The sequence below is a fragment of the Pelobates fuscus genome, chromosome 4, assembly GCF_036172605.1.
Source record: "Pelobates fuscus isolate aPelFus1 chromosome 4, aPelFus1.pri, whole genome shotgun sequence".
Taxonomy (NCBI): domain Eukaryota; kingdom Metazoa; phylum Chordata; class Amphibia; order Anura; family Pelobatidae; genus Pelobates; species Pelobates fuscus.
The window spans coordinates 375,904,257-375,931,767 of NC_086320.1; the positions used below are offsets into that span (position 1 = coordinate 375,904,257).

Here is a 27,511-nt window from a genome sequence, read left to right on the forward strand (position 1 = left end):
AAATAATAAAAAGTATTAATGTAATGTCTAGAAGTAAGAGAAACGTATTTCTTATTGATAAAGAAATTAACCAGAATTGAGAGCTGACATTTTGTGCCGTCTCCGTGTTAATATTTTATTGTTAAACTCAAAGACATGATTCCTAACATTAAGGTGAAGGGGGGTACAGTGCTGTGACAATGATCCCTCCCTCTTACAAACTGCGCCCGCATCGGCACTGCCTCCATTTCATGTCAGTGCACTTTGGTCATATGTCCTCATTAAATAAAGTTTGCGACGACGGCTAAAAAGGCCGATGTATTTCCCGACATACATCCCAGTCCAGTACTTGACGATAACAGATGCTGATTATTTGACTAAGTCAGGGGTGCCCAAAAGGTAGATCTCCAGATGTTTAAAAACTACAGCTCCCATCATGCTTTGTCATTTTAAAGGCATGCAGAGCATCATGGCAGTTGTAGTTCATTAACATCTGGGGATCTAGCTTTCGGACACCCCTGTACTAAGCAGTATGTATTGCTGGGCTGTGAGTAAGCCACTCACAAGCACCGTCTCTACATGTGAAGACCCTGCATGCTCTAACGCTACAGGAACAAAGACCAAAAAAAAAGGAATATGCAAGGAGTTTCCTGTTTTCCTGGTCTATATTTAGTGCGCTATATTTAGGTTATCTGTCAGCCTTAACACAGGAGAGATCTTTGGGATATTAATAATAGCAGGAGCTGTTAGTCATTCCAAAGATTCGGCGGACGGTCTGCGATACCTTTAGTTATAGCCACGGTACCCTCTTTCTGTGGCTCTCCCCTCTATATTGTGTGTCTCTTTCTGACACCGTATTGCTTTTCATATTTTTATGTACAGCAATGCTAAAACTACAACATGCGCAGAGAGGTGAAAGGTGAATTACCCTCTCCTCCCCCCCAACCTCCGTCACGAAAAAAATATGAAATTTTATTAGAAGATTTGAAAGTTTAAAGTCCTATGCTGTAATGTTACTTGTCACTAGGGTCTTAGAGGGTCCATGTCACACCCACCAAGGCTTCATTTTAACTCGTCAGGGCTAAATTGGCACTTGCCCATGGCTAGTGGCAAGTGGAGGCCTGACATGATTTATTTATATTGCACTAACATATTCTGTAGCGCTGAATAAATTGAGTAAATAAAAGAACTACATTTAGGGTGACAGAATAACAACTTTAGTAGATTTAAAAGCCCTATCTGCAAACTTACATTCACATGGGCGATATCCCTATTTCATTTGAGAAAGTCAAATCAAATTACTGCAGGGCCCCGTATAACCAACTACGATATAAATCACTGGCAGTTTACTGAGCTCTGAATCTGAACTAGCAAATTCATATGAAATCATTGGGGGGGAAATTCAGGAATTATTGCATTTTGGAGGACTGGTCAGAGCGAGGGGAATACCTTGCAGTGCGTTCCTGGTAAGTATGGGTAAGACTATATATCTATAAACTTTCTGATTAGCTGTATTTATCTTAAGGATTCATTTTCAAGTTTAGTGCACTTTCAGACAATTGGGGTAATTCACGAAATTTAGGAGCAAAATTGAAATCATGGCTGACAACTTTTTTTTCAAATTTGGCTACTTTGTCTAAAATGTAAAATCTGCACTATATTGAGTAATCTATGAGGCTTTACTGGCCCTAGAATTTGAAAAAGAGAGTTAATATTTTATGTATTTTTTATTTGAGTAAATTAAGTTGTCCTTCTGGTATCTCGGTGAAGATATATTTCCATTGAGATAGTGTCATTTTTGGTGTAAACAGCATCTGAAAGAATATTTAATTTATATTACAGCTGATATTATAAAAAGTGCTCATTTCAGCATCGCGCCAGGCGGAATTTAGGAAGGACGTACGACTGGTGAATGATTCAGGAGAATACTATATGTTACAAGCCAGGCAGGAAATTTGGCGAGCCAGCTGAACTTAAAGTGATAGTGTGCACCTCTTCCCGAAAGTGATGGGCTAACTTTTCAAAATATCAACATTTCAATCTTCTGAATTCAGAGAGAGTCCAGGCACACATATCGCATCGTACTGCACACTTTTTATTGGAGTAAGAATAACATGACAACGTTTCGGCTGATGACTTAAAAAAGGCTGTCGATATCATCCAAAACGTTGTCATGCTATGCTTATCCAATGGAAAAGTCTGCAATTTGATGCAATCTGTGTGAACTCTCTCTGAATTCGAAAGATATTTTGACAGGTATATGCCAGATATTCAGGGCTGGTAGAGACCGAGCTTTAACCAGATATACAGGGTTAGTAAATAGCTGTATCCCAGATATACAGGGTTAGTAAATAGCTGTATCCTAGATATACAGGGTTAGTAAATAGCTATATCCCAGATATACAGGGTTAGTAAAGAGTTGTATCTCAGATATACAGGGTTAGTAAATAGCTGTATCCCAGATATACAGGGTTAGTAAATAGCTGTATCCTAGATATACAGGGTTAGTAAATAGCTATATCCCAGATATACATGGTTAGTAAATAGCTATATCCCAGATTTACAGGGTTAGTAAAGAGTTGTATCTCAGATATACAGGGTTAGTAAAGAGCTGTATCTCGGATATACAGGGTTAGTAAATAGCTCTATCCCAGATATACAGGGTTAGTATATAGCTATATCCCAGATATACAAGATTAGTAAATAGCTATATCCCAGATATACAGGGTTAGTAAAGAGCTGTATCCCAGATATACAGGGTCGGTAAAGAGCTGTATCCCAGATATACAGGGTTAGTAAATAGCTGTATCTCAGATATACAGGGTTAGTAAAGAGCTATATCCCAGATATACAGGGTTAGTAAATAGCTGTATCTCAGATATACAGGGTTAGTAAAGAGCTATATCCCAGATATACAGGGTTAGTAAATAGCTATATCCCAGATATACAGGGTTAGTAAATAGCTGTATCTCAGATATACAGGGTTAGTAAAGAGCTATATCTCAGATATACAGGGTTAGTAAAGAGCTATATCCCAGATATACAGGGATAGTAAATAGTTATATCCCAGATATACAGGGTTAGTAAATAGCTGTATCTCAGATATACAGGGTTAGTAAATAGCTGTATCTCAGATATACAGGGTTAGTAAAGAGCAGTATCTCAGATATACAGGGTTAGTAAGGAGCAGTATCTCAGATATACAGGGTTAGTAAAGAGCCGTATCCCATATATACCGGGTTAGTAAAGACATGATAAATAAAACATATAACTAAATTGTTATAATATATTGTATTATCCTAAAAAAACAGACAGACATACATTCACAAAATATAAATAGTAGCTGCACGCTGGTTTTATTTTCAGTTATAGAAATATTCGCAGCATTATCACCAAAATTGCCAAACTGTAAAAGTAGCTGAATTGGAGAATTTTTCTAGTTAACTAAAAATGGTAAAATGTATCTGAAGTTTGTCACAGTGTCCACGTAGGTGAATATAAGCACAATATTTAAAAAGCTGAGATATAAACCCAATCCCTACTTTTTGCTGAATAGACTGCGGTTTCCAGCTAATGACAAGGTTAAATATCTGCTTATTACACATTTTTTTTTATGTGTCCAGAAATCACATTTTCACTAAATTAAAAAAGCCGAACATTTCTTTCTTATAATCTTTCTTTCTCTCTTTTTTTTGGGTGGGGGTTCTTCAAGTGATTCAGTGTGAGCACTGGGGGTGTTTTAAGTGTATATTAATGACTCATAGATTCCTGCCCATTACTCTAGAAAGCTAAGCAACGCTTTAGGAGAGAAATGTTGAAAGTCTTCAAAAAAACTTGTTGATTATTTGAGAGACAGTTCACGAGCTTTTCAAACTGGTAAAAGAGATCGGTACACGGGCGGTTAAAACTTCAATTCCTGGAAGAAGACAAACAGCTGGAATATGTATCCGTGGCTGATGTTCTGAGTATGTAACATTTATTATTGTAGAATTCTTATAGCCAGATGGTGAGGTGGGGAAGGCACACATAATGGCTGTGTGGCTACTGTAGATTATAGAAGTCTAATATATGTCTTTTATTATTATTGAGGATTGTCTGAATACGCTAACATTATTTATTTTCTTTGATTGCCTTTGGAAATTAACTGTATATTGAATGTTAACCCTCTGAGAGCCAGTGGGATATAAATTCATTGCATCTTAGCACATATCAGCTGTGCGTTCTGAATGAAGTAATTATCTCATGATGGCATAGACGGATTTTTTGTTAAATCTTATATAAGAAAACATACGTAACAGTTTTAGGAAATTCGTTTACCTTTTGTCATGAATATGTTAAATACAAAGTTTGTTTTTGCAGCATAACTTCTCTCCAGCATTGCAAAGGTTAATAATATATACTTATTTTATTTTGTGATAGATAGATACATAGATAGATAGATAGAGAGATAGAGATAGATAGATAGATAGACAAAGATAGATAGAGAGATAGATAGATAGATAGATAGACAACGATAGAGAGATTGATAGATAGAGATAGATAGATAGACCGAGATAGAGAGATAGATAGATAGATAGACAAAGATAGATAGATCGATCGATAGATAGAGAGAGAGATAGATAGATAGACATAGATAGAGAGATAGATAGAGAGATAGATAGAGAGATTGATAGATAGAGAGATAGAAATATAGATCGATTGATTGATAGATAGATAGATAGATAGATAGATAGATGGATAGACTAAGATAGGTAGATAGATAGATAGACTAAGATAGATAGATAGTAGATAGATAGAGAGATTGATAGATATAGATAGACAAAGATAGAGAGACAAAAGATAGAGAGATCGATAGATAGAGAGATAGGACTTATAGTTTATGGAAAGCTGGAGAGCTGCATAACAATCAGGGGCATAAATACTTGATATACATACAATGTAAGGTGGAGTTTCTTCTTGTTTACAATAGATAACAATTAAAATGGGATTTCTTCTTATTAAAAATAGATACCCTAGAGATAAAACACAGAAGGACACATCATAGTGCAATATTGTCTGAATGTTCTATAAATATCAGGGAAATGTGTGAAAATAAACTCACAAAGCGAGAGCCTATGGAATAAGGCTCAATCACCTCCTGTACTAACCTGTGAGAGGACATCATATTACCCATCACCTTCAGGCAGCACAAAGAAGGGAGTGGGAACCTTAATCCCACAACGCTGGAAGATTGAGCCTCATTCCATAGGCTCTCGCTTTGTGTGTTTATTTTCACACATTTCCCTGATATTTATAGAACATTCAGACAATATTGCACTATGATGTGTCCTTCTGTGTTTTATCTCTAGGGTATCTATTTTTAATAAGAAGAAATCCCATTTTAATTGTTATCTATTGTAAACAAGAAGAAACTCCACCTTACATTGTATGTATATTTCGTTTATTGTGAGGGCGAAGGGTACTCACTAAGGTGTATGAGGATCTCTTGGTTTATTTCTATATTTGTGTATCCCACTGGTTTTACTGTATTTCTTTATATTTGCATAAATACTTGAGAATGTGTTCACACCAAAAGACCTTGCCCCATGAATCTGTAGCAAGAGACACAGAAATAAATGATGACACTGCCAAGGGGCACTTGGTCCTCGAGTCAGGCTGGTGACACAATGTATTGGCTTTCCAAGGCTTTCTGGAGTTCTCAGTTATTTGGGCTCTCATTAGCATTGAATGGCAGCCGACCTATATTAGCAAGAAAATTAGTGCCTGTCCTTATATTAGCAAGAAATCTAAGATCTGTGCCAATTCTACCAACTCAGAGACATTTAATCTTCGTTCTTTTATTAACTGTCGCACTACTGGGGTTATCTATCTCCTCACTTGTTCATGTGGCCTTATGTATGTAGGAAAGACCTTTCGGCCTTTTAAATACAGGATTAGGGAACATGTTAACTCAGTGAGGAGACGTTTAGAAACCCCCTATTTTAAGACACTTACGTCTCCTTCATAACCACTCCTCAGATGGAATACGTTTCATAGGGATTGAACATATTCCTCAGCCTCCACGGAAGGGTGGTTGGGACATCAAACTTCGTCAAAGGGAGGCATTTTGGATTTTCAAATTACAAACATTATCACCTAACGGTCTCAATGAGGGGTTCTCCTACACCCCCTTTATCTAATTATGACCTGTTTATAGTAACTTTATGGTTTTTAACGCTATTTGTGATCAATTATGATTTAATTATTTTCTGAAGCTTTAATTTATCACTCGTTCTTATCAGTATTCACTACCTAGGGATCATTATGCTTTATGCACTTTCATTGACTATCCTTCATACAATGTTGTACACTGGACCATTTATATATGCATGCATTCATCTGTTTCACTACTCATCCCCATTATAACAGGGGGACTTAAATTGAGTGCACCACTCTTATAGTGAACTATTGATACATGCTGGGTTAAATGTATCTACTTGTGTACACACACTGTTTACATGTGATCCAGTCCTCTTCTCTAACTAGTCGAGGACTATGTTTACATTAGATCCACGTTACAGTGTTTAGATTTATTCACTTCCCTGTCAGAGTTTGCTTGTGGAGCACTCATAGGGACATTATTAATTATGATCACAAAAATAAATAAAAATGAGACAGCGCTAGGTAACTAAAAAGCAGCAACCTATTAAAAGGGGATCCCTCAAACCCTTTAGAGCTAGATAAGTAAAAAATAATAAAAAGGCTGCGCTTACGATAAAAGCAGACACAGTGTAAAGTCCAAAGGGAGGAAAAAGTCCAACTGGTGTGTCCTTACAGGAGGTCTTTGCTGGTGGTGTCCTCTACCAATGTAGTAGTTCCTCTCATATGAAAGACAAAAGGGAAGAGATGGACAACCAATAGTGTAGTTTGCACAATACTGATGTGGATTGAAATAATAATAATAGTTGAGAACTCACATTTACCAGAGCTACTGTCCTAGCTCTGGAATAAAGCGCATACAGCGGTATAATCCCCGCTTATGGGATTTAAATGGGTTCCTCTCTGTGTTCTTGGTGTCCAATTCTCAAAAAGATAAAAAGAAACATCCGATAGTGCTCACTGTTTGGCAAAGTGAATAAAATAATAAAAGGGTATACTCACAAACCAAGAGCAGACCGACTGCTCTGTGTAGACAGCTTTGGTGGATTGATCCCCACCTAGGATTTCTTTAAAATGCAGGAAACTTCCAGGGTTTTTATCAAGGTGTAATAAAACCAATAAAGATTAAAAAGCCAGGGTAAAATAATTAAGTTTCTATAAAAAAGATATTTTGGCACAAACAAATGTCCAAAAAATACTTTAATATATTATAAAAACACAAATATAAATATCCATAACGCGTTTCGTCAGAGACTTTTTCAAATGGATTAACAGAAATTACCTGGCTAATAGATGTTATATAGGAGCATAACTGGTTTAAATTTGGCGCCAAAAATTGGTCTGACCAATCAGAAATAAGAACATATTAAAAAGCTTTAAAACGTGTGTTTAAAATAATCATATGTAGTTTATAATAGTATAACTTATTCCTGATATTTCTGAAGAAAAACGAGGGCAGGAAAGTATAGATTTAATCCTTTAAAGATAGTCATGTGACAAGGTACTTCCGCATTTTCGGAAGTTTTAGCCGCAATGTCTTATGGGAGTTGTAGTTAAATTTTTTTATTTTTTTTTTTTTTTTTTTTTTTTTCCCAAAACGGAAGTTAAACCGAACTGACTCATGGGAAATGTAGTTATAATCCCAGAGTCAGTAAAAACTGGCCAATAATAATTGCTTAAGGGAGTTAAACACTGCAGTTAAAAACTGGATGAATGATAAGAGATATTAAAGGAAATAGGGACTTAAATAATTAATTGGATAAAAACAAATAGTTTTTAAAATAAGAGCAAGTTATTTTGCAGTAAAATGGAAGTTAGGAAACAGCTTAAAATTATAAGTCTATATGGAAAACATTAAGAACATATACATTTAAAGGTACAGGCATAGTTAAACATACAAAATCATAAAAAGTTGTGTAAATCAAAATCTGCATTAAGACCATGGGGTATAAGAGTCTGAAGATTATACACCCATTCCATCTCTGTTTTTCCAAGCAGCTTTTTTATATCACCTCCACGCCAGGAGGTGGAACATTTTTTTATACCAATGCATTTTAGTAGGCGTGGGTCTTTATTGTGCATAATGAAATGTTTGGATACTGTATGATTTAAGTATCCATTTTTTATATTCCTGCAATGTTCGCTCAGTCTTATCTTCAGGCACCTTGTGGTCATCCCCACATATTGGAGGCCACATGGGCACTCAAGCAGGTAAATCACATTTTTTGTGTTGCAGCAAATAAAATCATAAATACTATACACTTTTTTTGTCCGATTCGACATAAAATTTGTGACTTTGGATGGAATAAAATTATCTGTAGTTTTACACACAATGCATTGTTTACATTTATAGAAACCTTTCGTCTGGGGAAAAAAGGATAGATTTCTGGGAGGAGATTTTTTAGTAAAATTTGTAGTTAAAATAGATTTAAAATTAGGTGCTCCTCTGAAAACAATATTTGGATGATTGGGTATGATGGGATTAAGTATTTCATCGTGTTTCAGTATATGCCAGTGTTTTCTTATTATTTTTTTGACATCATTATTTTTGTTATTAAAATTAAAAATAATTGGGAGTGCTATTGGTTCGATATTTTCTTTATTTTTGTACGTCAGAAGTTCTTTTCGTTCTTTTTGTTTAACTGTATTAATTGTAGTATTTAGATCTGACTCTAAATATTTTTTTTCCATAAATTTACTTTTTAAAAAATCTGCTTGCTCATTAAAATCAGTGAGTTCAGAACAGTTTCTACGAAGGCGTAAAAACTGACTTTTAGGGGCACTCTCGAGCCAAGGCTTATAATGGCAGCTTGATCTGTCTATAGCCGTATTTACACATACTTTTTTGAAGAACGTTTTTGTTTGAAGTTGTCCCTTGTTAATAAAAATATTGAGATCTAAAAAATTAATGGATTTATTGCTAAATTCATGTGTAAGAATAATACCCCTATCGTTATTGTTTAAATGATTAATAAAATCAATAAGATGGTGCTCTGGTCCATCCCAAATAAAAAAGAGGTCGTCTATGTATCTGAAGTAAGAGACTAGGTTTGCCCGCCATTGGTGGTTGCCCCAAATGGCTATAGATTCCCAGTCAGCCATAAACAAATTGGCATAACTGGGGGCAAACCTAGTCCCCATAGCAGTACCTCTCTTTTGTAAGTAAAATGAATCTAAAAACCAAAAGTAATTATTTTTTAAAATAATATTGATACCTTCTATTATAAAATCTATTTGAGTGTCAGGAATCCTAGCTTCATTAGTTAAAATTTCTTTTATAGCTCGACAACCAATGTCATGAGGAATAATGGTATACAAAGACTGTACATCACAAGTGACTAATATAAAACTGTTTTTCCAAGTAAAATCATTTAAAAATTTTAAAAGCGACATAGAGTCTTTTAAATAAGATTTCATGAGTTTAACCGAAGGCTGGAGAAGGATATCAATATATTGGGAAAGGTTACATAAAAGTGAACCAATCCCTGAAACGATTGGTCTACCTGGGGGGTGTTGTTCATTCTTGTGAATTTTGGGAAGAAAATAAATAACAGGGGTGATCGGAAATTCTATATTTAAAAAGTTAAATTAATTATGATCAGCACGGTAACTTGAGGTCTTATCCAGGCCGTCACATGTATTGTTCTTAGTATTCTCGATCGGAGCAAGGAGGAGTTCTGAGTAGTGGTTACCACCCCCTTCTCTTTCCTCCCGCCCACGTGACCTGGCATTTGATGTAGCCACCACGTGGGACATCGGTGATTGGTGTAGGCGAGCCTCTCAGTCCAGCTCACCAATTGGTGAGAATGCTAGATGGAAGTCAGCTGTCCGGTATGTTTAATCGCATACCGGCTATTTAAAGGCTGCAAGTAGCGATAGCAGGTTTTATTTGCCCCTGACGACGGCGTCTAGAGACGCTGAAACGCGCGTCGGGCTGTTCTTTCTAATTTAATTTAATTTGATTTCTTTGTTTTTCACTGGGGTGAAGGGTGGTAGAGCTTGGACTTTAGCGGTTTATTTACTTAAGAGTGTCGGTAGGCATTAGCTTTGTGGCTATTGCCGAGGTAATAGGGTATTCAGTCTAGACAACGTGTTGTGGTGTCAGTATGGAGCCTTAAAGAGGGGTATAATTTGACTTATTAATAAGGATTTCTACATAGGGATATAGTTTACCGCTTATCTACACCTTTTGAAATAGGTTTATATTCACCCTTTCTGGTCCGTACTTTGGACTACCTATATAGAGACTGCAGGCAGCAGGGATTTTCCCCTTCTAGCATTTGCTGGTTTACGGAGTTACTCTAACGGGTTATTTGGTTAATATAGTGGACATATATAGGGTGTAGCTTGCTACACACATCCAGTGGGTCCGTATTGAGTCTTTAACTCTCCGTACTTTTGCTACCTGTACACCTACCGGCAATTGTGCCTTTGATAGCTTAACCTACCTGCTCCAAATGAATAAGTTGGAGTCTAAGTATTTTTTAAAGCTTTGACATCAATAAAATATTGACATTTTTTTAGCAGATTTAAAAAGGGTTGTACTGCTCTTTCTTCTTTTCCTGAGATAGGACTTATAGTTTATGGAAAGCTGGAGAGCTGCATAACAATCAGGGGCATAAATACTTGATATACATACAATGTAAGGTGGAGTTTCTTCTTGTTTACAATAGATAACAATTAAAATGGGATTTCTTCTTATTAAAAATAGATACCCTAGAGATAAAACACAGAAGGACACATCATAGTGCAATATTGTCTGAATGTTCTATAAATATCAGGGAAATGTGTGAAAATAAACTCACAAAGCGAGAGCCTATGGAATAAGGCTCAATCACCTCCTGTACTAACCTGTGAGAGGACATCATATTACCCATCACCTTCAGGCAGCACAAAGAAGGGAGTGGGAACCTTAATCCCACAACGCTGGAAGATTGAGCCTCATTCCATAGGCTCTCGCTTTGTGTGTTTATTTTCACACATTTCCCTGATATTTATAGAACATTCAGACAATATTGCACTATGATGTGTCCTTCTGTGTTTTATCTCTAGGGTATCTATTTTTAATAAGAAGAAATCCCATTTTAATTGTTATCTATTGTAAACAAGAAGAAACTCCACCTTACATTGTATGTATATTTCGTTTATTGTGAGGGCGAAGGGTACTCACTAAGGTGTATGAGGATCTCTTGGTTTATTTCTATATTTGTGTATCCCACTGGTTTTACTGTATTTCTTTATATTTGCATAAATACTTGAGAATGTGTTCACACCAAAAGACCTTGCCCCATGAATCTGTAGCAAGAGACACAGAAATAAATGATGACACTGCCAAGGGGCACTTGGTCCTCGAGTCAGGCTGGTGACACAATGTATTGGCTTTCCAAGGCTTTCTGGAGTTCTCAGTTATTTGGGCTCTCATTAGCATTGAATGGCAGCCGACCTACAGACACTTTGTAAGCAGTAAGCCAGGCATGGATTGTTACTGCACAGAATGGGGCAAAGTCAGGGAATACCCCGGGGTAATACGTCATGGGCCCTGGGTGGCTTAATCCCCTCTGTTTACACAGATTGCTTTATCTGCAGAAATACCATAGTGAGAAGCGTTTTCCATATTCCTTTTTTCCTAAGAATATATTTATTCTTTAAATAGCAAGCAGGACAGAACTGACAAAAAACAGGGCAAAAAGTCACTGGAAGAAATGTGAAAAATGTTTATTTCCAGTTTGTTTAAGTTTTGCTATTGAGTTATAGGTTCAGTACAGCTCAGACAGATTATTGCTTAATCCCAGGAATGAGGAGAACTGACCAGGGAATCGGCAATTTTAGGGTAAAATCGTGGATGTCGAATAATGGTGGTAGAAGGGAGTTTATACGTGTTTGGTGCTCGTTTGAGAGCCAGGAATAACAGTAGAGCTGGAATATAAAAAATGTTTTACATTTGACTGTTTTTGCCTAAAATGTGTATTTCTTCTGTCAGTTCCTGGGTTAATCAATAATCACTAGCCACTTACTAGACCCATCACTAGCCACAAAGCTTTCTAACAAGTAGCATTCCAATGGGGTCCTCACGCAGGAGCTCACCTGGGGGATACATCATTTGGGATCAGCTGAAGGCCAATCGGACCATTTGTGAGATTTACCTTCTCGGGGGCAAAGCAGCATGGGGGTTGTAGTTTTAAATAGTTAGAGGTAGGTATACATGCTGCCTACTACTACTCTAACAAGTCTGGACATTGTCTAAAGCAGGTAGGGCCAACAGTGGCCCTTCAGATGACAATAGGGTACAATATATCATTCTCTTCTAGCCAGCAGTTATGTTGGTGGGAGTGTTTGGAGAAGCTCGTGGTAGCGAGAGTGGAATTTCGTGGCTTACACAATGATGCATTTAATGGGCTGATGTGGCAGATGTTGCATACGTGTGCACATTGCATTCTAAGCACTCACTGCCCACAGGTTTTGAAGTTCAGCATTCCTGCACGGCATATTCCTCCATAATCACAGGTTTTAACTCGAACTCTAGAAGATGAATGATAGGTAGAGCTTTATTTTCGGCTTCATCCCCTCAGTTAATCCCTCAGGATGCTGTTACCATTTTTCATTACAAAAACTGTACATCTAGGAAGAGTCCTGGTTTATTAGAATCAAGACAGATTATTTACAATTATCTAATGAATTAATATTCTTCATATTCAGAAAACTCAAAAACTAACTTTTTTTGGTTTAAATGTTTATTCCATTTGGGGCTTGATTACATTAGATGAGCTAAGTTATATCTTGTAACTGAATAACAAAGATATACTCAGAGCTTGGGGTAATTTATAACTGATGGTCCATCTGCTGCACAGCTGTTTAAAGCCAAGTGGGGAGTCCAAGTTAACCCAAGGTCATAAAGGTGACCTCTTACACGGGAGAGCTGAGGGCTGGGGGTATGTGGGATAGGGAATGGATTAAATCACCAGTAAAAGTGCTGTTTTTGTGTAAAGAAAATAAAAAAAACAAATAAAATGCACACTTTGGCCAGCGTTTGTGACTAAGTGGCTACTACAAAAGACTGGACATTTTGAATACCGTGGGTTGTCTACTTTTACAAATGGTATGCCATGATAGGATTGATTTTCATTCCTGGGCTGCTTTATGGTCTCAAAGGCAACATAGGCCCAGCAAATCAATCTGGCAAAATTCAATGTGCAAACATGGAAAATGGGAAAGCTTACCCCTGTAAGTTTGCAAAAACCCATAAAACCTGTACATTGGGATCACTGTTGTACTCGGGAGATGTTGCTGAACACATATTGAGGTGTTCTGAGAAAAATAACACAAAACAGCGACTACCCAAAAGTTTGACAAAGACTGGTGGTAGAATTAGTGCATGGAAAGTGTTAAATTACCACCATTTGAAATACCCTAGGGCAGGGACAGGCAACCTTCGGCACTCCAGATGTTTTGGACTACATCTCCTATAATGCTCTTACACCCATAATGCTCACAAAGCATCATGGGAGGTGTCTGCCCTAGGGTGTCTACTTTTCAAAATATATGGTTTGATGGGGGTAAATTATATTGTCCGGCTTCAGAAATGTCCCAAATAGGACATGGGTTCATGATGACCAGCTGTAAAAATTCCAAGTTGGAAAACTGGAATGCGCACCCTCCAAATAAGATCTTTTAGCCCCCAGAGAACCCGACACACCTATACATGGTTGGTATCACTGTACTCAGGAGATGTTGCTGAACACATATTGGGGTGTTCTTTGGCAGTGACCCTTAAAGTTCTCCGTACATGTATTTTTAAATTGCTATGTGTGTCCAAAAAAAAGGTAAACATTTTTTTTTTTACATTTGGCATAGATTGGTGGTAAAATGGTTGCATGAAAAGAGTCAAAATACCCCAAGTTTAATACCTTTGGTGGTCTTCTTTTAAAAAATATATACATGTGAAGGGTTATTCAGGGATTCCTGACAGATATCAGTGTTACAATGTAACTTGCGTTAATTTTGAAACAAAATTTTTTTTGTAAATAGCAAAGTGCTACTTTTACATATTGCCCTATAACTTTCCAAAAAAAGCTAAGAACATGTTAACATTGGGTATTTCTAAACTCAGGGAAAAAATTTAGAAACTATCTAGCATGGGTGTTTATTGTTGTAGATGTGTAACAAGTTTTTGGGGTCAAAGTTAGAAAAAGTGTGTTTTTTACAACTTTTTCATCCCATTTTATCATTTTTTTATAGTAAATTATATGATATGATGAATATAATGGTATCTTTAGAAAGACTATTTAATGGCGGGAAAAAGGTATATAATATGTATGGGCACAGTAAATGTGTAAGAGGAAAATTACAGCTAAACACAAACACGGCAGAATTGAACATCAGAAGTCTTTTCCCTTAGAACAACTTCTATCCTACGCATGGTGATATACCTGAGTTGTATACAGGCTCTTGAAAATGTGAGTGGGATACAAGAAAGAGTTTATAGAATATTTTATTTATATATACTGTATTGTGAGCATTTTATCTTTCAGAAACATATTGGATATTCTGCTAGAGGGTATATATATATATTTAATGTTATTTATTCACCTATAAGTGTATAGTCATATGGTGATATACTGATCACAACAGATTTAGGATTCCGTATAGTGACTATCCATCATTTGGAGCTTTGTGTTTATGAAAGTAGTTTCGATGCATATAGTATATGTTTAACTTGTGGATTAGGACCCATATTAGGTCTTGTTTTTATTTTATTGGGGCCTCTATGGGTGGCAATAGGACATATCAACAGGCCCTATGATATAGTAACAGGTATTTACTGTGGCAGTACTGCTTTCCCACCTCCAGAAATTATCCACGTGTTCCAACATTGAAAGCAATGCAATGGGGATGGGTGGGCAAGCTTTCAGATGGGGGATTGACGCAAGTGACACAACTGTACACAGTGATACAACTAGGAAGTGGCCGTATATGCCCACTGATGAAGAGTGTCAGCCTAGCAATAAACACACCATGCTGACTGGTAGGGTTCTGGACAGCCCACTGCTGAAGAGCTCTCTGCATGGTCCTGGTGCCCATCGCACTGTGCAGGCGCGTCGTATGATGCACTCATGCTGTGCGGCCCAGGGACAGTTTCCTGCTGTCCTCGGTTGGCTGTGGGACAGGACCTGAAATAAGGACTGTGCCACCAAAAGCAAGACAGTTGGAAGCTCTGATGTCCCCATTGATAGTGAGAAGATTCTGGAGAAAGCATTTTCAAAGCTTATTTTACAATAATTTATATGGAATGTAGAAAATGTTTGAGCTTTTACAACTTGCTATTTATAACAGCTACAGATGTTACATATTCTGTTTTGACTTCCTATAGCTTGGTTAGATGATAATAATAATAATCTGTTGGGAATATATTATTGCTTTAAGCTGTCCTTAACCCCTTAAGGACACATGACGTGTCACTGATTCCTTTTTATTCCTGAAGTTTGGTCTTTAAGGGGTTAAATAAGTTTAAGGTGACAAATCCATTTGAGACACATTGCTCTGCACGATGCAGAGTGAATCACGAACAATCTCCAGAAAGTATCCGGTTTGTTCAGCTCTCTTTAATTACGTTTTTTTTATTGCACAATTACAATGAATAACAAAGGCTTAGCTTGTTTAAAAATTATGTTTGGATGACTTTCCGTGGCTGAGCGCCATGTCCACACGTGGCGCTGAACGGGTAAAATCTTTTCAAACCCTCGGGCTGTGGATTTCTGGCAAACAGCAAAATAAAAGGCTTATTTTTCTGCTTGTTCCCTTTTATAGCAAATGGATAAATGGAATTAGCCGCGAGGGATTGGATTCAGATGCCAATAAACGCAGCTCACTGGAGGGTACTTGTTTTAGTGGCATGTGGTTTAGATAATAAGTAAAATATAAAGATATCTGGAGCAATTCTGGGGGAAAGTTCTCAAAGTGGAACAATTTTTATTACATACATCAAACTGCGATGGTGTTGTGGTCCCACTGGTCAGTATACATAGGGGCATTCACATGTGTGTGACCCCCTTACACACACATCCTGGCAATAAAATAGTTAAAGAAAATATTCAATTACTTTATCATTTTTAAGATATATAGTTTCTTGTTTCTCGAGTGCAACAATTGCAGAAAAGTTTAAAAGTATCAAGCATCTCTCATGACTGAAGATATTTCACAATAAAGGACATCTATACTCACTCAGACTACTTCATCTCAATGAAGTGGTCTGGATGCAATGCACCTTTCGTTTTAAAGTTTTTAGAATCTCATTGCAGGTAATCCACCTCTAGTGGCTATCTAGCTCCCAGCCGGCGCTTCCACCCGTCAGACTGAGTAAAACTTGGTCTGGGCCGCGCATGCATACCTACCTCCAATTCATTGCTTCAGTGGAGGAATTCCTGGGCTGAGAACAAGGGGAGTCATTTTTATTTCATTTTATTTTCAAACTCAAAGCGGGAGTGGACAGAAGGGTGCCTAATAACGACTTGTTATTCACGAGGCTATACGTTTCTTTTTAGAAGCTTCTTATGAGAGTTCGATATATTTATAGAGAAATACGTCAGATTCACGCTCAGTGAGATAATCTCTGCAGCTGTATATTATTTTAACGCACGCACATTGTGCGTCTTGACAGACATTACATACAGCTAATTGTTTAGTAAGACACTGGAAACGTTAAGTTAGCAGCTCACTTTTGGGAGGGATCTTCCTGTCTGTAATTGTGTGGTGGAAAAAACGCTGAGACCATTAATGCCAGAGTTTTATGGCAACTGAACTCCTGGTAACTACAACATGAGTCACGGTTCTTAGAGAGGAGGACACATTGACAAATGATACATCTCACTTAATTCCCAGCACTCGGTGACTGAAACCTCTGTGAGAGTCCACCACGGATAGGGAATGAAAAGAATTACAGCTGTCACATGCAGGTCACTAGAAGATCGGTCCCTTATGTGGGATCTAAAATGTGATATTAAGAAATGCAGCAGCATGCGTTTGGTGTGAGAAAACTCTGCAATGTATCCATTAGATATAACATAATAACTAATAAGCCAGAGCGAAATGTCATTGTGTTTGGTCTCACATTTTATTCAGTACTTGGTATATGTGAACATTATTATTATTATTATTATAATTGGCATTTATGTAGCTATAACTTATTCCTCAGTGCTATAGATCTACATTGCATTACTGAACAAGATGTGTTGAAACCACACGTGATACAATCTCACATCGGTTTAAACAAATTTAAGATTTACTCTAATGCATCATCTATATATCGCAAGTATTACATCGGGAAATGTAAGGCTTTGCCACATTAATTCTGAGAAATCGTGTTTCAACAATTCTCCCAGAATTCCCAGCTCTACATGCAAATGAGCACAGTCAGAATTATGTTTCAAACCTCATCCTGCGTTTTGACAGACACCCTTGGTCGTGAAACGGTGTTTTAAACACAGCTTTTTACATAAAAGCATGGATTGTGATCCAAAGGGAACAATCATCAGAAACTGATATGTAGGATGTACAATAGTAATATCTTTATTTATGTCTAAACCAGTATGAATAAACTGAAACATGCAATGCTAAACATATCACAGATGTGTGTCATACAGGCCAGGTATAAGTGATGTAATGTTAGTCAGCTAATAACAGAATGCAATCAGGGTTATATTTACTAAGCTGAGAATTCAGAGTGAATTTTAAACCTAAGGCCAGAGTAGTCGAGCTGAAAGCACTCACTATTCTCAGTGAATAGCCCTGAATGTGTTTGAGATGAGCCTTGGTAGCCTCCAGACAAACTCCGACTCAGATATATATATCATCCTTGGTACTAGAAAGGGATGCATAGATTGGTTATGTATAAACAGTGCCAGTGCGTGTGACCATGTGACAGTGCACAACAAACAGAGCCTGTGATCACATAAATCAGCAGACAGTCACACTCTGTCCCAGCTCATCACAGGAGCCATGGGAAAGGAAAGGATGTCTGGACATATAGCACAGAGCAAGTCAGTATAGGAAACCATACCTCCCAAGTGTCCCTATTTACGAGGAACAGTCCCTATTTTGGACCCAAATCACTCTGCCGCACCCCCCCACAGTTTTATGCCAGGAATAGCACAGGATAAACAAGGCAAATTTTTGTTCACAATAGCTATGCTTGGAATACAGCTGATAATATAAAAAAAAACTATATATTAATATCAAAGTTCAGTTAATCTGACAGCTAACAGTACACCCAGTCACTGCTCACCCTCTCTCTGCCTTTCTATAGGTACCGGTTATCTCATACTCAGCATGTGATATATTGTTATTGGTTAGATTAGATCTGGTAGAACTCGTGCCCTAAAGATTCTGTTAGACTACAACTCTCACCACCCTCAGCCACACATGGACAGCCTGCACGATTCAGACTTCTGACATGAATACAGTTTTTTTGTTGTTTGCTATTTAAATAGATTAGGTCTCAGCCTGAGCTGGGGAGCGATAACCTCTGGTAATGGACATAGTACGTGATGCTGATAGCTCGAAAGGCGATCAAATGAGTTACAGAGCAGACGTTGGTTCTTAGCTACGGGAGTTGTAGTGCGCAGTAGCTGATATGCCAGGCAATACCCAGCCCAGCTTCTCCCTCTGCAATTGACCCTTGGCTGTGTATAATGGGAGTTGCAGTGAGCAGTAGCTGATATGACACAGGACGCCATTCCCAGTTGGTTCTCCTAATTCAGTAGTTGGTCCTTGGCTGTGTGTAATGGGAGTTGCAGTGCACAGTAGCTGATATGACACAGGACGCCAATCCCAGTCAGTTTTCCAATTTCCTTAGTTGGTCCTTGGCTGTGTGTAATGGGAGTTGCAGTGCACAATAGCTGATATGACATTCCCAGTCGGTTCTCCTAATTCAGTAGTTGGTCCTTGGCTGTGTGTAATGGGAGTTGCAGTGCACAATAGCTGATATGACAAAGGATGCCATTCCCAGTCGGTTCTCCTAATTCAGTAGTTGGTCCTTGGCTGTGAGTAATGGGAGTTGCAGTGCACAGTAGCGGATATGACACAGGACGCCAATCCCAGTCAGTTTTCCAATTTCCTTAGTTGGTCCTTGGCTGTGTGTAATGGGAGTTGCAGTGCACAATAGCTGATATGACATTCCCAGTCGGTTCTCCTAATTCAGTAGTTGGTCCTTGGCTGTGTGTAATGGGAGTTGCAGTGCACAATAGCTGATATGACAAAGGATGCCATTCCCAGTCGGTTCTCCTAATTCAGTAGTTGGTCCTTGGCTGTGAGTAATGGGAGTTGCAGTGCACAGTAGCGGATATGACACAGGACGCCAATCCCAGTCAGTCTTCCAATTTCCTTAGTTGGTCCTTGGCTGTGTGTAATGGGAGTTGCAGTGCACAGTAGCGGATATGACACAGGATGCTAATCCCAGTCAGTTTTCCTAATTCAGTAGTTGGTCCTTGGCTGTGTGTAATAGGAGTTGCAGTGAGCAGTAGCTGAAATGACACAGGATGCCAATCCCAGTCAGTTCTCCTAATTCAGTAGTTGGTCCTTGGCTGTGTGTAATGGGAGTGTCAGTGAGCAGTAGCGGATATGACACAGGATGCCAATCCCAGACGGTTCTCCTAATTCAGTAGTTGGTCCTTGGCTGTGTGTAATGGGAGTTGCAGTGAGCAGTAGCGGATATGACACAGGATGCCAATCCCAGTCGGTTTTCCTAATTCAGTAGTTGGTCCTTGGCTGTGTGTAATAGGAGTTGCAGTGCACAGTAGAGGATATGACACAGGATGCCAATCCCTGTCAGTTTTCCTAATTCAGTAGTTGGTCCTTGACTGTGTGTAATGGGAGTTTCAGTGCACAGTAGCGGATATGACACAGGACGCCATTCCCAGTCGGTTCTCCTAATTCAGTAGTTGGTCCTTGGCTGTGTGTAATAGGAGTTGCAGTGCACAGTAGCGGATATGACACAGGATGCCAATCCCAGCCGGTTCTCCTAATTCAGTAGTTGGTCCTTGGCTGTGTGTAATGGGAGTTGCAGTGCACAGTAGCGGATATGACACAGGATGCCAATCCCAGTCAGTTTTCCTAATTCAGTAGTTGGTCCTTGGCTGTGTGTAATAGGAGTTGCAGTGAGCAGTAGCTGATATGACACAGGATGCCAATCCCAGTCGGTTCTCCTAATTCAGTAGTTGGTCCTTGGCTGTGTGTAATGGGAGTTGCAGTGCACAGTAGCTGATATGACACAGGATGCCATTCCCAGCCGGTTCTCCTAATTCAGTAGTTGGTCCTTGGCTGTGAGTAATGGGAGTTGCAGTGCACAGTAGCTGATATGACACAGGATGCCAATCCCAGCCGGTTCTCCTAATTCAGTAGTTGGTCCTTGGCTGTGTGTAATGGGAGTTGCAGTGAGCAGTAGCTGATATGACACAGGATGCCAATCCCAGTCGGTTCTCCTAATTCAGTAGTTGGTCCTTGGCTGTGTGTAATGGGAGTTGCAGTGCACAGTAGCGGATATGACACAGGACGCCAATCCCAGTCAGTTTTCCTATTTCAGTAGTTGGTCCTTGGCTGTGTGCAGTGAGCAGTAGCTGATATGACACAGGATGCCAATCCCAGTCGGTTCTCCTAATTCAGTAGTTGGTCCTTGGCTGTGTGCAGTGAGCAGTAGCTGATATGACACAGGATGCCAATCCCAGTCGGTTCTCCTAATTCAGTAGTTGGTCCTTGGCTGTGTGTAATGGGAGTTGCAGTGAGCAGTAGCTCATATGACTCAGGACGCCAATCCCCGTCGGTTCTCCTAATTCAGTAGTTGGTCCTTGGCTGTGTGTAATGGGAGTTGCAGTGCACAGTAGCTGATATGACACAGGATGCCAATCCCAGCCGGTTCTCCTAATCCAGTAGTTGGTCATTGGCTGTGTGTAATGGGAGTTGCAGTGAGCAGTAGCTGATATGACACAGGATGCCATTCCCAGTCGGTTCTCCTAATTCAGTAGTTGGTCCTTGGCTGTGTGTAATGGGAGTTGCAGTGCACAGTAGCTGATATGACACAGGATGCCAATCCCAGCCGGTTCTCCTCACTCAGCAGTGAGCAGTAGCTGATATGACACAGGATGCCATTCCCAGTCGGTTCTCCTAATTCAGTAGTTGGTCCTTGGCTGTGTGTAATGGGAGTTGCAGTGCACAGTAGCTGATATGACACAGGACGCCAATCCCAGTCGGTTCTCCTAATCCAGTAGTTGGTCTTTGGCTGTGTGTAATGGGAGTTGCAGTGAGCAGTAGCGGATATGACACAGGATGCCATTCCCAGTCGGTTCTCCTAATTCAGTAGTTGGTCCTTGGCTGTGTGTAATGGGAGTTGCAGTGAGCAGTAGCGGATATGACACAGGATGCCATTCCCAGTCGGTTCTCCTAATCCAGTAGTTGGTCCTTGGCTGTGTGTAATGGGAGTTGCAGTGCACAGTAGCTGATATGACACAGGATGCCAATCCCAGCCGGTTCTCCTCACTCAGCACTTGGAAGCTAATCCAGAGCCAGACTCCATGTTTCCACGTTAGATCGTCCTTTGTTGCCTCCTTTCGTATTTGCCAGCCCATTGTTTTACCTAAATGTTGTTTCAAGTGGAATGCACAGACAGGACTCTATTATCTTCTTTTTCCTGTGCTAAACAATAGCATTGCGCGCAGTACGTCCAGCGAGCTTCCTCTGATCCAATCGAACTGGACAATAACAGGGTCTCCCCATTTCAATAAATGTCGTGAACCGAAACAGTTCAATGGACTGGGCTGGCTGCTCACGTGACGGGCGTGGAGCCATTATTACTGCTATCTGTCTACCGTCCATCACCAAATTCTTCCCATTTGGACACATTACTTTGCATTGAATTTAAAATTACTTTCAACATTATTTTGCTTGTTAAGCGTTACATACTAATCGTGTGAATTGCAGAAATTCAATATGAATCTAAAATGGCCAATCTAGTAAAACTCTCCATGTACCTATATTTTCATGTGCACTAATTTGGTCTAAAATGTTAAATTCACTTTAAACCGAATGCACATCACGCCTTTCCCATAGGCAGGCATTGAGTCAAAGAGTGAAGACGTCCAGCGTCGTTGCAGGAAGTGCCTCTAGTAGCTGTCCCTAATATTGCTGGGCTAAGGGGGACAGGGTCACTGCGCCCAGATCATTGAGATGACGTGGTCTGTGTGACTATAGTGTTCCTTTAAATCCCTAACAATCTACGTGTGTGGATAACCCTGTCCAGTACATGCAGGGTGATAAATAAACTAAACTCCCGCTGTTTGTGGATTGAACACAATTCATGATTTAGTCAAACCGTCCTTCAAATCATCAAGGTAACAGTTACCATAAATTAAAGGATTGTTAGAATCCTGCCACATTAATGTCACCGCTCTGTCATTAAACCCGAATATGAGAATGCAATTAAAGCAGCTCTATCACCTTCTGAGGTTTTTGCATATTTTGCACAGACCCCATATAGTGAACGCTCTGCTTGTCTTCCGGTGACCGGGGAGAGCACGGGAAGGTGAGCTTTTACCAACCTGGACCTGTTTTTCTTGGACGCCGCCATCTTCTTCTGTGAGGTCCTGTTCAGTTCTTGGCCCTTTATCTGCCAGGAGCTGACGTCATCGCTGTACTCTCGCGCATGCATGTGTTTACAACTCCGATGTCTATGGAGGATCCTGCGAGCCCCTCCATCTAAAGAACCCTTTTTATGTCAGCCGTCAGCTCAGGCTTTTCTCAGGTCTAGTCCCTACTTTTGCTTTGTAGACCTGTTGGTTCCGTGTAATTGTATGGAGTCCCCTTGCTGGGGGTCTGTGTATAACTTGGATGTACCATGTCCCATTAAAGATTTAATTCCAGTTGTACTCCCAGAACTATGTGTCGTCCAGTTACTGGGGGATTCTGTCTTGGATATTTTACTGATTCTTCAGCTACAAGGGTTATACAGCGGAGATACCGCTACATCCCCTAGCCCTTAACAACCCCTAATCCCTAAACCCTAGATCTCTAGGGATGCACCGTTCCTGTGATCCTCCCTTCCCCTCTCTGTTCAATTTCTCCCAGTCTCCACTCCTTAAAAAATCATTGAAAACTCACTTCTTCAGGAAAGCGTATCAATTAAACTAACAGCTTTCCTTCCCCGCACCCTGATTCCTCTCCTGCAACTGTCATCAAAACAAAACACTGCTATGCCCCCAGTGAGTACTTTTCTAGCAACCTACTTTCCTATCCTACCCTTAGTGTCACTATAACCCGACTCCCTCTGGCATGAAAGCTCATTGAGCAGGGCCCTCAACCCCTCTGTTCCTGTGCGTCCATCCGTCTGGTTAGAAGTACCTGTCTATTAGTCCAACCATTGTACAGCGCTACGGAATTTGTTGGTGCTTTATAAATAATAATAATCACCAGCACCCCTATTACAATATACATGCCAGGAAAGCGATTCCTTTCTTGGTAAAACATTGACTGTCTCTATGAATGCAGATTAAAACATAATAAAAACCAAAACATTTCTTATTTCTAAAGAGGAGATTGACAGTTATAGACTCCCTGTGTGGATCAGCCACATTTAAACAAATGGTCTGTTATCATTTATTGAGACAAAACCACGTTACGTTACAGCTCCACGGTGCATCACTCCACGGCTCGGTATAATATATAGAGTGATTGCTTTAGCACACAGTATTCCATAAACAAAGTTATCTCTGTAAGTAAATACTGGATTCACGCACATACCCTGCATGAGATGACTTTAAAGGATATTATGTTACAGGTAATAGGCTGATTTATCACTGATGGCAAATCCTGCAGTTTAACCTTGAAATCAACATGAATGTTCTATTTATTTCACTATTTCACCAATTAGAAGATTTCCGAGAAAAAAGACAAGGGGAAAAAAGTGGTAGAATAAAAATATGCAGATCAGGGAATAAACCGAAAAAGTAAAATGGGAAGAGGACCAAAAAACACCTACAGAGTGAACAGTGGTGGAACTAATGTAGAGAGGGCTCTGGTTCAAGAAAGTTTTTAGGATCCCCCTCTAACGCAAGGGTCCAACAATGCTGTGCCAGCTGGGGATCTACCATTTGACCATCCTTGCAGTGTTGTATTTGTGAGCAGTGTTTGTGCGTTTGAATGTAATCATGTTTTGTATAGAGCAAGCATGTCAAACTCAAAGGCTAACACAGGTCAAATAAGGTTTAAGTCTATGTGGACCGCAAAAAAACTAAAATGCTATTGTGCATGTGTGGCAAAAAGATGCCCGGCCAAACAGCATCTCCATGGGGAGTGTTCATCACCTCCATTGAGGGAGGAAAGACCAGAAGTTTTAATTTGGACAGGTTCATTTTAAGGAAATGAGCAGTCATCCAGTTGGAAACAGCAGAGAGGCAGTCTGGAAGCTGAAGGAGCTAACGAGTTTACCAAGGGAGGCAGTGTAAATTGAGAACAATAGGGGACCAAGGACAGACCCTTGGGGAACACCAACAGAGAGGGGTTGGGGAGAAGAGGCAGAGCCCAAGAAAGAAACATTGAATGAGCGCTGGGAGAGGAAGGAAGAGCAACAGGAGAGAGCAGTATCTCATAGACCAAGATTACAGAGGATGAGAAGAAGATGTTGGTGATCAACAGTGTCAAAAGCAGCAGAAAGGTTGAGGAGAATTAGGATAGAGTAGTGGCCATGGGATTTTGCAATGATAAGATCATTGGATACTTTGGTCACAGCTGTTTCAACAGAGTGACGAGCATGGAATCCAATGTGGATAAATGTGAATAAATATGGATATACATTTGTGTGTAGTGTTTGTGTTTGAGTAAAGGGGTGTGTTTGTATATCACTTTTGTAGTTTGAACTCAGGAATGTGTTTGCATCTTGTGTTGTTGCGTGGTTGCTTGGATGTATGCACCTATACATATACACTGCCACATACATACTTACACAGATATACATGCACATTAATACACATATACGCCCATATAAAGACACTGACACATACACTGACACAGAGATTCACTGACACATGCACACAGTTTGACACACAGATATACACACTGACACACAAATATACACACACAAACATACTGACACACGCACACAATCTGACACACAGATACACACACTGCTTTGGGTGCTGCTGGCTGAGGGTAGCGAGTGTGAGGGTCTGCAGCAGCTCACGGCTTTCTCTCTTCACTGCTACCTGTGACTCCTCCCTCCAGTGCGATGCTCTCTGCATGAAGCTGGGAGTAAGTGACGGGCTGACCCATACACAGCCGCAGCAGTGGTGGTTTTACCGTGGAAAGTAGACTCACGATACTATTTATATATAAACCCCAGTGTTTCTGCTTCACGTTCTGCAATGCAATGTGTGCGGCAGAGTTAATCTTATTTGCATGGACGCGGGGCTTTCTGTGATTCCCTTACGTCATCCCTGTGCCCCAGTATCCCATCTCAGCAGGGTGACACAGGGATCTTCTCTTCCTTAAAATCAGAATTGTCATGTCTCTGGATATGTGACAAACAATACCTCATTTTTCATCCCAGTAAACCCTTAACTCCTTAAGGACATATGACATGTGTGACATGTCATGATTCCCTGTTATTCCAGAAGTTTGGTCCTTAAGGGGTTAAGTGTCTACGGTGTCGTGATCAGCACAAGATGAGTGTGGTGCACACTCAGGAGTCTACTCAGAAACGCAGTACAAGTGCGTGCATTGAAACATTCCTTCTATAGCGCTGTATGTACGTGTCCTTATGTATTCATCGCGCACAAATAATTTGCTTAATAAGCTCTGGTTGTCCTGGAAGCTTGGCACATGATGTAAATTAGTTTTCAAACAGCATGTTATTCATACAATAACACAAACCAACCTTTAATTAACCATCAGGTTTTTTCAAACAAACTTAACTGACTCCAAAATCTTTTAGTGGAAGATTAAGACATGGGTAACTGGAAGAATATTGAGAGATCGGTGCACGCTTTTTATTTACACTTCATAGAAACATAGAAACATAGAATGTGACGGCAGATAAGAACCATTCGGCCCATCTAGTCTGCCCAGTTTTCTAAATACTTTCATTAGTCCCTGGCCTTATCTTATAGTTAGGATAGCCTTATGCCTATCCCACGCATGCTTAAACTCCTTTACTGTGTTAACCTCTACCACTTCAGCTGGAAGGCTATTCCATGCATCCACAACCCTCTCAGTAAAGTAATACTTCCTGATATTATTTTTAAACCTTTGTCCCTCTAATTTAAGACTATGTCCTCTTGTTGTGGTAGTTTTTCTTCTTTTAAATATAGTCTCCTCCTTTACTGTGTTGATTCCCTTTATGTATTTAAATGTTTCTATCATATCCCCCCTGTCTCGTCTTTCCTCCAAGCTATACATGTTAAGATCCTTTAACCTTTCCTGGTAAGTTTTATCCTGCAATCCATGAACCAGTTTAGTAGCCCTTCTTTGAACTCTCTCTAAGGTATCAATATCCTTCTGAAGATAGGGTCTCCAGTACTGTGTACAGTACTCCAAGTGAGGTCTCACCAGTGTTCTGTACAATGGCATGAGAACTTCCCTCTTTCTACTGCTAATACCTCTCCCTATACAACCAAGCATTCTGCTAGCATTTCCTGCTGCTCTATTACATTGTCTGCCTACCTTTAAGTCATCAGAAATAATCACCCCTAAATCCCTTTCCTCAGATGTTGAGGTTAGGACTCTATCAAATATTTTGTACTCTACCCTTGGGTTTTTACGTCCAAGATGCATTATCTTGCACTTATCCACATTAAATGTCAGTTGCCACAACTCTGACCATTTTTCTAGTTTACCTAAATCATTTTCCATTTGGCTTATCCCTCCTGGAACATCAACCCTGTTACATATCTTAGTATCATCCGCAAAAAGACACACCTTACCATCAAGACCTTCTGCAATATCACTAATAAAAATATTAAAGAGAATGGGTCCAAGTACAGATCCCTGAGGTACCCCACTGGTGACAAGCCCAAGCTTCGAATATACTCCATTGACTACAACCCTCTGTTGCCTGTCACTCAGCCACTGCCTTACCCATTCAACAATATTGGAATCCAAACTCAAAGATTGTAGTTTATTGATAAGCCTTCTATGTGCAACAGTGTCAAAAGCCTTACTGAAATCTAGGTAAGCAATGTCTACTGCACCACCCTGATCTATAATTTTAGTTACCCAATCAAAAAAATCAATAAGATTAGTTTGGCATGATCTCCCTGAAGTAAACCCATGTTGTCTCTGGTCTTGAAATCCATGTGTTTTTAGATGTTCAACAATCCTATCCTTTAACATGGTTTCCATCACTTTCCCCACTACTGAAGTA

General features: G+C 39.6%; 1 protein-coding gene across 3 annotated transcripts in view; it reads left to right on the forward strand.

The window, feature by feature from the left end:
- Positions 1 to 27,511, forward strand: part of GJC2 (gap junction protein gamma 2) — a 97,148-nt gene that overhangs the window by 29,188 nt on the left and 40,449 nt on the right. Inside the window, exon 1 of one of the 3 annotated variants that reach the window (XM_063452795.1) lies at positions 3,774 to 3,944. The exons of 1 other annotated variant lie outside the window; for it this stretch is intronic. The gene's annotated coding sequence lies outside the window, so the exon portion shown is untranslated. Of the gene's footprint in view, positions 1 to 3,773; positions 3,945 to 11,928; positions 11,948 to 27,511 lie in introns of those variants that run through there. One more of the 3 variants, XM_063452796.1, reaches the window with a different exon arrangement.